This window comes from Paramisgurnus dabryanus, chromosome 1, assembly GCF_030506205.2.
Source record: "Paramisgurnus dabryanus chromosome 1, PD_genome_1.1, whole genome shotgun sequence".
NCBI classification, from domain to species: Eukaryota; Metazoa; Chordata; class Actinopteri; order Cypriniformes; family Cobitidae; genus Paramisgurnus; species Paramisgurnus dabryanus.
Genome location: NC_133337.1, coordinates 345320 through 354104, shown reverse-complemented (window position 1 = coordinate 354104; position 8785 = coordinate 345320). Strand labels below are relative to the sequence as shown.

General features: G+C 46.3%; 1 long non-coding RNA gene across 1 annotated transcript; it reads left to right on the top strand.

The window, feature by feature from the left end:
• Positions 1 to 625: 625 nt before the first annotated feature.
• On the top strand, positions 626 to 3186 carry LOC135746949 (uncharacterized). Its single transcript, XR_010531640.2, has 4 exons — positions 626 to 745; positions 1255 to 1319; positions 1446 to 1544; positions 3094 to 3186. It is a non-coding gene; the product is annotated as an uncharacterized lncRNA (long non-coding RNA).
• Positions 3187 to 8785: the final 5599 nt, after the last annotated feature.

Below are 8785 nucleotides of genomic sequence, written 5' to 3'. Positions count from 1 at the left end.
CCATGACAGGAGGCTAGAGGTTTTATTTCTGTGGGTTCCCGCCCATGTAGGGGTGGAGGGAAATGAAATTGTTGATGGGTTGGCAAAAAGCTCAATAAAGCATGAAAGAGTTGATGTACAAGTAGCACTGAGTAAAGCAGAAATGAAAACCATTATAAAAGGTCACACACTAAAGCTATGGCAGGAGTTTTGGGACATATCAGACACAGGGCGACACTTTTACAAAATACAAAAACAAGTAGGTGTTATTATGAGACACGGCAGGAATCCAAAAGAACAGAAGGCAATTACAAGACTAAGAATTGGACATACTGGATTAAATCAGTCATTGCACAGAATAGGGAAGCATCCTACTGGATTCTGTGACTATTGTAAAGCTCAAGAGACTGTAGAACACATTCTGATACACTGTAAGAAATATGAGGAGGCTAGAAGGAAGTTGGAAAATCAAGTTGGACAACAAAACATGACAATAGAGTACTTATTGGGGAAATCAACTTATAAAAGTCTAGACTATGTAATTACATTCCTAAAAACTACTGCATTAATTGACAGACTATAATAGGTTTTTTCTTTTTTTCCTTTTTTTATTTATTTATTTTTATTTAATCTGCTGCTCACACTCCAGTCCAGTAGGTGGCGGTAATGCACCTTTACGCTGGTTTGCCAACCGCCAATAAAACCGACGAAGAAGAAGAAGAAGAGCAGCCACGAGGAAAGCAATCTACCACACTCGTTTGGTCTTGTAAGTGTTTTTATTATTTTATTTTACATGTGTTTAAAATTTATTTACTTTATTTGTTGTTGTAATCGCGACATTCTTGCGGGTAACTTAACAGTATAACGTAGTAAGTAACCCATGTTTTATAAAACCTAAACAGTACAACCTGCAATGTAATAAAATAGTGGAGGTAAATGAGTCTATGTAACGTTACACTGAAGATCAACATGAGTGATTTGTAGGCTGCTTTTTAGTAACAGCAGTAACTAAGCTAAGTTATTACTGTGTTGCTTACAGTAATGTAGGCAGTGTTGTGCTTTACAATTATGCATGCAGAGATAGATTGTGGGGGAAAGCTATTTTTCCATATGGATTTAACTTACAGGCCTTCAGTCTGTTGGAAAAAAGAGTTTTATTGTGTTAGTGAGGGAAAACTTGCAGGTCAGTGGGCATTAACCTTTAAGGTTGGTAAACACTTGTACACTGAAGCATACAATACTGCACAATTACTGACTTAGGCATGTGCTATTCAGGTGTCAAAGCTGTGCGAAACTGGAGGGAGAAACTTGAGAGACCGTGCCGGAAGAATGCTGGACAGGTAAATTCTCTAAACATGCAATATTAATCAGACATTGTGGTGTCAACACAGTCTTTCATGTGGTCACAAAAAATCAGAAAATATTTCAGTCTGCAACTGTTAACGACATTGTCTTTTCTATTTTAGAGTTCACTAAAATTCATTAATTTCAAAGTTCAACATGAATGGTGGTGGTCCACTGCAGAAGCAAGCATTTGAAAAAACATCACTTCTCAGTTATTAAAGGTAAGTGTGTTTGTATGTAGTTTTAGGCTGAATGGTGTTTCACAAAATAGTACTTTTAATATGACATTAGGTAATGTGAGGAGTAATTGACGACAGTCCGGTTCCGGTACTGCCTTAATATTTTCTAAATGTTAAAAGCCCCAGATTAAATTACTCTTTGCCGATACAACAGTTTACTCATCCATACAATATTGTTTAGATGTTTTATTTTTAGACATTTGACAGGTTTTATGTCAATAAGATTGTATTGTGAATATTTTATGCTTGGCATCTTAAAGGGCAGGGTATTTGATTTTGAAAAATACTAACTTTAGCCTACACGCACCAACCAGAAGCACACTCCTATCTCATTAACCAGTAAGACTGACAAAGTGAATAACATTACCAAAATAACCAACATAAACAACTGTTTTTAATCCGAAATAAATACAGCACGTTTAGAAATTTGAAAAGATAAATATCATTACACTAATTCGTAAAGGAACACAAACTACATAAGCAACAAGTTTCATTAAAATACAATCTGAATCCATCAAAATAGAATCACACTGCATACCTACCTTTCCAAAAGAAACACTGCAACGACCCTTTCAGACCTGTAGCTGTTTCCATCTTGCAGAAATGCAGTGAACTTACCAATGTTAATTTGGGTTTTTGCTCTTTGCTCATCCAGATGTTTTTTTGTTGTTTCAAAATGTCTTTCGTTTTGTAGCTCCTGTGTCAATTCAGCAGGAAGGTTTATTTGATTTTTACAGAGTGTGAACAGGTTGTGAAGTGGCATGCAAAACACGTTCACAGAAGAGGGGCAAAAATTTAATGCGTCCAATTATGGGCCGGAATGAGATTCTGGCAGTATGATAACCGTAAGCAAAAATACCACGGTGTTGTGGTGTTGCCATTGTGACACTAAAATGTGTTATTTTCAAATGTCTGCATATTAAAACATCAACTTTCCAACTGGACACAATACATTTTATTTTTAAGCAACAAACAACGTTTATGCCAGGTAAAAATAAAGCCTTTAAATGATAATATTCTTTCAATTGTAAATGTAAACATGAATTCAATTACATGATTTAATTCACTTTGTGTAAACACAGTTCATACATTGAAAACGGTATCACAGAAAATTTTTGTGGTTTTTTAAAACCTTGACTCTGAAAATCTCGGTATACCTTCAAACCGGTAACTGGCCCATGCCCACGTCCAATTATTGCATTCGGCATAACAGGTGACACAAATATATAAAAATACACATTTAGACAACTTAACATAGTGAGAGCTATCAATATTTGAGGAGACTTTCGACCAGCATAACTAAAAAAAAATTCTGGATCAAAATCAGATACCCTGCCTTTAAGCCTCTTTTGCTAGTTCCAAAAATGTAATTAAACACACGCAGAGAAACATGCACTTCTGTTAGTAATGAGAACGGTATGATTATTGTTGCCTGTCAATATTTATATATGACTTCTTCAAAAGAGAATGACTATCACATTTAACATAAAGCAGAAATACTTGTCTCATGCATTCTTTTCATATTTGGCAGATGCTGTGTTGAACAACTTCCCAGCAGCAACAGAACTGGAAGTGAAGGATGCAATGGGGGCATTTCAAACAGGCACCTGGGAGCACGGGGTGGGGGGGTATAGAAATTAGTACAATTAATAAGTTGACGTGAACTGAAGATAGTTTGTTAATGTTTAGATGTTATTTCATTTTTACAATTGTATTTTGTTATATATGCTTTTATTTTGTTACTGTTTTTATTCTTTTTGTTAAAAGTAGTTTTTCTTCATTTTGTCTTATCTGAATTTCTATTGTATTAACAATATTTTTTGTAATAAATTGCATGATTGCATGTTTATGAGAACCTTTTTAATGGATTAAAAATAATTCTTTAGCCATTCTTTTTGTTCTTTATTAGACACAAACGTGTAGTCGTTTAATAGCCGTCTATTTAATGGCTAGTCTATTCTTGGGCTATGATAGACGTCTACTAGATTTCACTGACAGCCCAAAATTAGCCTTGTTTTAGCCTAGACCCACATTCACCGTCTATTAGACGTATATATGTAGACGTTTAATAGCCGTCTATTTGATGACTAGTCTATTTCTTGGGCTATGATAGACGTCAGTAGTTGTAGTGGGCCACCATTCGTCAAACTTTTATGACCCCCTCCCCCACCCGCTGACAGCTAGTGTCTGACAGCTCGTGTTTTATGACCCCTTGACAGATGGCGTTTTATGACCCCTTTACAGATGGTATTTTGACAGGTTGTGTTTTATGACCCTTGACAGATGGTTTTATGACAGTTTGTGTTTTATGACCCCTTGACAGATGGTGTTTTGACAGTTTGTGTTTTATGACACCATTGACAGATGGTGCCTTGACAGATGGCGTTTTATGACCCCTTGACAGATGGTGTTTTGACAGGTCGTGTTTTATGACCCTTGACAGATTGTGTTTTGACAGTTTGTGTTTTATGACCCCCTTGACAGATGGTATTTTGACAGATTGTGTTTTATGACTCCCTTGACAGATGGTGTTTTGACAGGTCGTGTTTGACAGTTGCCGCCAGCGTCTCTATCCCCCTCCATCCCTCCCTCCTTTCTAACCCATGCGCGTCTCACCGCTGAGTGTCTCACAGCGGGTGTGTGTTGTAAACGAGTAAAGATTTCTAAAACTCATTGTTGGTAAAATAATTCACCATTACACTGACAAAAAGTAAATGTTTGTTTTAGATTTAGACAAATCATGAACAAGGCTCTGATTAAAACTTTTGATTGTAACATCACGTTATTTAATTAAATATTCCGTATACGAGTATAGTTTAAGCAATGACCTAAGCCATAACCTTCGGCGCCGTCAATACTACAATATTTAGACGATAGTCTAAACGAAATAAAATTTTAAACGGCTTCAGGAACTCCGTGAATCTTTTCATAACCTGCTCTATAGTTCCCTTTCAGTCGGTCACTACGACGTCACGTCGTGACCGACGAATTGGGAACCGCTCCGCGGGTGACCTATCTACTTCGAGAAACTATAAAAACGCCAATGAACTTGGCATGCAGGTATTTGCATAATGCCGGCGCCGCCCCGCCAGGTGCGTATATAAGCCGCAGGTGCACAATACCAAATTAGCTTTTATTGCTTCGAAGCCGGCAGACATCTGCTCTCGAGAAGCTTTCTATCTGATCTTCGTAGATCCTGTTCTGGAAGGGAAGAAAATAAGATCTCAGCTTGCTGAAGTTGGTTGGGCAAAGACACCTCAGCGGAGGCTCGCAGTGTTTTTTCTCCACCCTTTCTCTCTCTCTCTCTGTCTCTTTAATTTAGGACTTGAGTTCGAGTGAGTGCGTTGCCTCTCCCTGTGTGTTTCACCAGCTCGCACAAAAGAGTGATTTCCCTAAAAGAGCAGCACGTTTGAGCTTTGTGTCTTTTTAAAGACAGCCACTCATTCGTGTCACGGTCGGGGTCGTCTTCTTAAAGATGGATTTCCGTTCGTGTTCGGTTTCTGGATGCGGTGTGTTCATCGCCCCCCGGGATGGCCACCAGCGTTGTCTTTCGTGTCTGGGGCTCCAGCACGCAGAGGCAGCGTTGCGTGATAGTTCATGCTCCATCTGTGAGGGCATGACTATGGCGGATTTGCGGAGACGGGTGTCGTTTCTCCGGGAACGGCGCCCGCCTTCCAAGTCTGGTGCTGCTAAGAGCGCAGCTACCAGACTTGCGAAGGATGATCTCCGTATAACGGTGCTGGGTCGGTCTGCTGGTTCGTCCAGCAGCTCCCAGCGCCCTGATCCGTTGCCAGCGGAGGTCCCGATGGAGACGAGCGGCCCGTGTTCTCCCCGTTTTCCGCCCGGAACCGACCGTTTCAGCCTTCACCCCTCACCTCTCTCGAGGGTGGAGATGCCAAGGGGTACACTGGTATCCCGTCAGTGGAGCGGCCGGTCACGATGCAGTTGTGTCCGGCCGGTGTCGCTTCTTCCTGGCGGGACCAGCCTACTCTCCCCTCACGGGCCTATAAGTAGTCTTCGGCGCTGTCCGGTGCTGCTTACAAGGCTTGTGGGGAGGCAGCCTCTGCCCTGCATGCCATGGCATTGCTGCAGGTCCACCAGGCTAAGGCTCTGAGGGACCTGCACGCGGGAGGTCACGACTCGGCGGAGTTCTCTGAACTGCGTGCGGCTACGGATCTGGCGCTTCGTGCGACCAAGGTCACCGCACGCGCCGTCGGGCGTGCGATGTCTACCCTGGTAGTCCAGGAACGCCATCTCTGGCTGTGTCTGGCGGACATGAAGGATGCTGATAAGACCCGGCTCCTGAATGCTCCGGTTTCCCAGACCGGCCTGTTCGGCGAGACGGTCGAGGAGTTTGCCCAGCAATTCTCCGCGGCCAAGAAGCAGACTGAGGCCATCGCTCAGATCATGCCACGTCGGAAGCGTCCTGCGCCTGCCCCGTCCACGTCGGCACCTCAGCCTGCTCCTCGCCGAGGGCGTCCTGCGGCGGCCGCCTCCGTTCCTCCCCGAGGCTCTTCTAAGAAGCGAGGAACCGGTCGTCAGCAGCCCGCCCCGCCCGCTCAGCCCGCTTCAAAGGGTGGAAAAAGAAAATCGAAGCGGCCCTGAGACGGGCGACCTAGAGATGGAGGGGATCGCTCTTCGGGAGATGGTGAAAGCACCACTCCCCCCACCGGAGGAGGGCCGGTTGGGGAATCCTTTGTTTCAATTTTCTGTTCCGCCGACTTTTCAGTCGGCACCCACAATTCCACAAAAAGAGCGAATTCCACTTCCATCTCTAGGTCTTCAGATGAGCGCCGGAGACACGAGCGGGCTCATAACCCCCCCTCGTTCTCCGACTCATCAGAGGAGTACGAGAGCAACGCACGGGCTCATAACCCCATCGCGCTCTCTGACTTCTCAGGGGAGAGAAGACAATCACGGGCTCATAACCCATCGTCTTCCTCCCCCTTCGCCAGAGGGTGCATCGAGTGGCGTGAGGTGTCTTCAGCAGAGCCTCCCTTACTCACCCACCCAGCAGCGGACTCAGGTGAGTGTTATCATGCACAACACTGCTGTCGGTGCGGCCAATACCGCACACCGGCGATCACCTCCGTTGCGCCCGCCGCGGGTACACCGATCGTGCCTTTAGTCCCTCTCGCACGGTGTCTGGGGGCGTGGGAACAGCTTCCCAGCCCGTCGCGTTGGCTTTTACGCACGATTCGTCTCGGCTACGCGATCCAATTTGCCCGGCGTCCCCCCAAATTCTCCGGCGTTCGTTTCACTGCGGTGAGAGCTGCCGGTGCGCACGTCCTCCGTGCGGAGATTGCTGTCCTACTGGCGAAGGACGCGATCGAGCCGGTCCCTCCAGCCGAGATGAGGTCGGGGTTTTACAGCCCTTACTTTATTGTACCCAAGAAAAGCGGCGGCTTGCGACCGATCCTGGACCTGCGTTCGCTGAACCGTGCACTTCACAGAATGCCGTTCAAGATGCTGACGCCCAAGCGCATATTTCCATGCATTCGTCCAAACTATTGGTTCGCATCCATCGACCTGAAGGACGCGTACTTCCACGTATCGATTCTCCCCCGGCACAGGCCGTTTCTCCGCTTTGCGTTCGAGGGGCGAGCATACCAGTACAAAGTCCTCCCATTCGGGCTCTCTCTGTCTCCCCGTGTATTCACCAAAGTAGTGGAGGGGGCTTTAAAACCCCTGAGAGAGAAAGGTGTGCGCATTCTCGCGTATTTAGACGATTGGCTCATAATAGCTCAAACACGTCAGACGCTGTGCGATCAGAGAGATTTAACTCTAAAACACCTCGCTCGTTTGGGTCTTCGGGTCAACTGGGAAAAGAGCAAGCTTTGCCCCGTGCAGAGAATCTCTTTTCTCGGGATGGAACTGGACTCGATCGATTTGACAGCTCGTCTAACAGAAGCGCGTGTACAGTCGATTCTGACTTGCCTGAATACATTCAAGAGCAAGAGCGCGGTCCCGCTGAAACAATTTCAGAAGCTCCTGGGGCATATGGCAGCATCTGCAGCTGTAACTCCGCTCGGACTGCTTCATATGCGACCGCTTCAGCATTGGCTTCACGATCGAGTCCCGAGGAGAGCGTGGCTGCGCGGCATTCACCGTGTTATCATTACACCTGCGTGTCGTCGCACTTTCACTCCGTGGTCAGACCGTGCGTTTCTCCGAGCCGGTGTGCCTCTGAGACAGGTCTCCAGGCATGCAATAGTATGCACAGATGCTTCGGACACGGGGTGGGGGGCCACGTACGATGGGCTTGCGGCTTCGGGGGTCTGGACGGCACCCCAGCTGCATTGGCACATAAATTGCCGAGAAATGTGGGCTGTATATCTTGCGCTCGTCCATTTCAGCAACGAGTTACAGGGCAAAGATGTATTAGTTCGCACAGACAACACTGCGACCGTGGCGTACATCAATCGTCAAGGCGGTTTACGCTCGCGTCACCTGTCGCATCTCGCCCGTCATCTCCTCACTTGGAGTCAGAAGAATTTGAGGTCTCTTCGTGCCATTTACATCCCGGGCACGCTCAATGTAGAGGCGGATGCGCTCTCTCGGGCTGCGCGTCCCGGCGAATGGCGACTCCACCCCATTGCGGTTCAGCAGATTTGGAGACGTTTCGGCAAAGCGCAGATAGATCTGTTTGCTTCCCCAGAGACGACCCATTGTCGCCTGTTCTATTCACTAGCCGACGACTCGCTCGGCGTGGATGCATTGGCACACAGCTGGCCGCGAAACATGCGCAAATACGCGTTCCCTCCGGTGAGCCTCATTGCGCAAACCCTATGCAAAATCCGGGAGGACGAGGAGAGCGTGCTGTTGGTGGCACCGTATTGGACAACCAGGAGTTGGTTTCCAGAACTCTCTCTCCTCGCGACAGCCCCTCCTTGGAAGATTCCCCTGAGGAAGGACCTTCTTTCTCAACAAGAGGGCACATTATGGCACCCGCGCCCCGACCTGTGGAACCTCCATGTGTGGTCTCTGGACGGGGCACGGAGGATTTGAGTGATTTACCGCAAGAGGTATCTAACACTATTGCTGCAGCGCGAGCGCCATCTACGAGACAGGCTTACGCGCTTAAATGGAACCTGTTTGTCGACTGGTGTTCTTCCCAAAGTGAAAACCCCCGAGAATGCCCGATTAGTGTTGTGCTTTTGTATCTCCAGCGTCGTTTGGAGAATAGGCTGTCACCATCCACTATTAAGGTCGATATCGCTGCG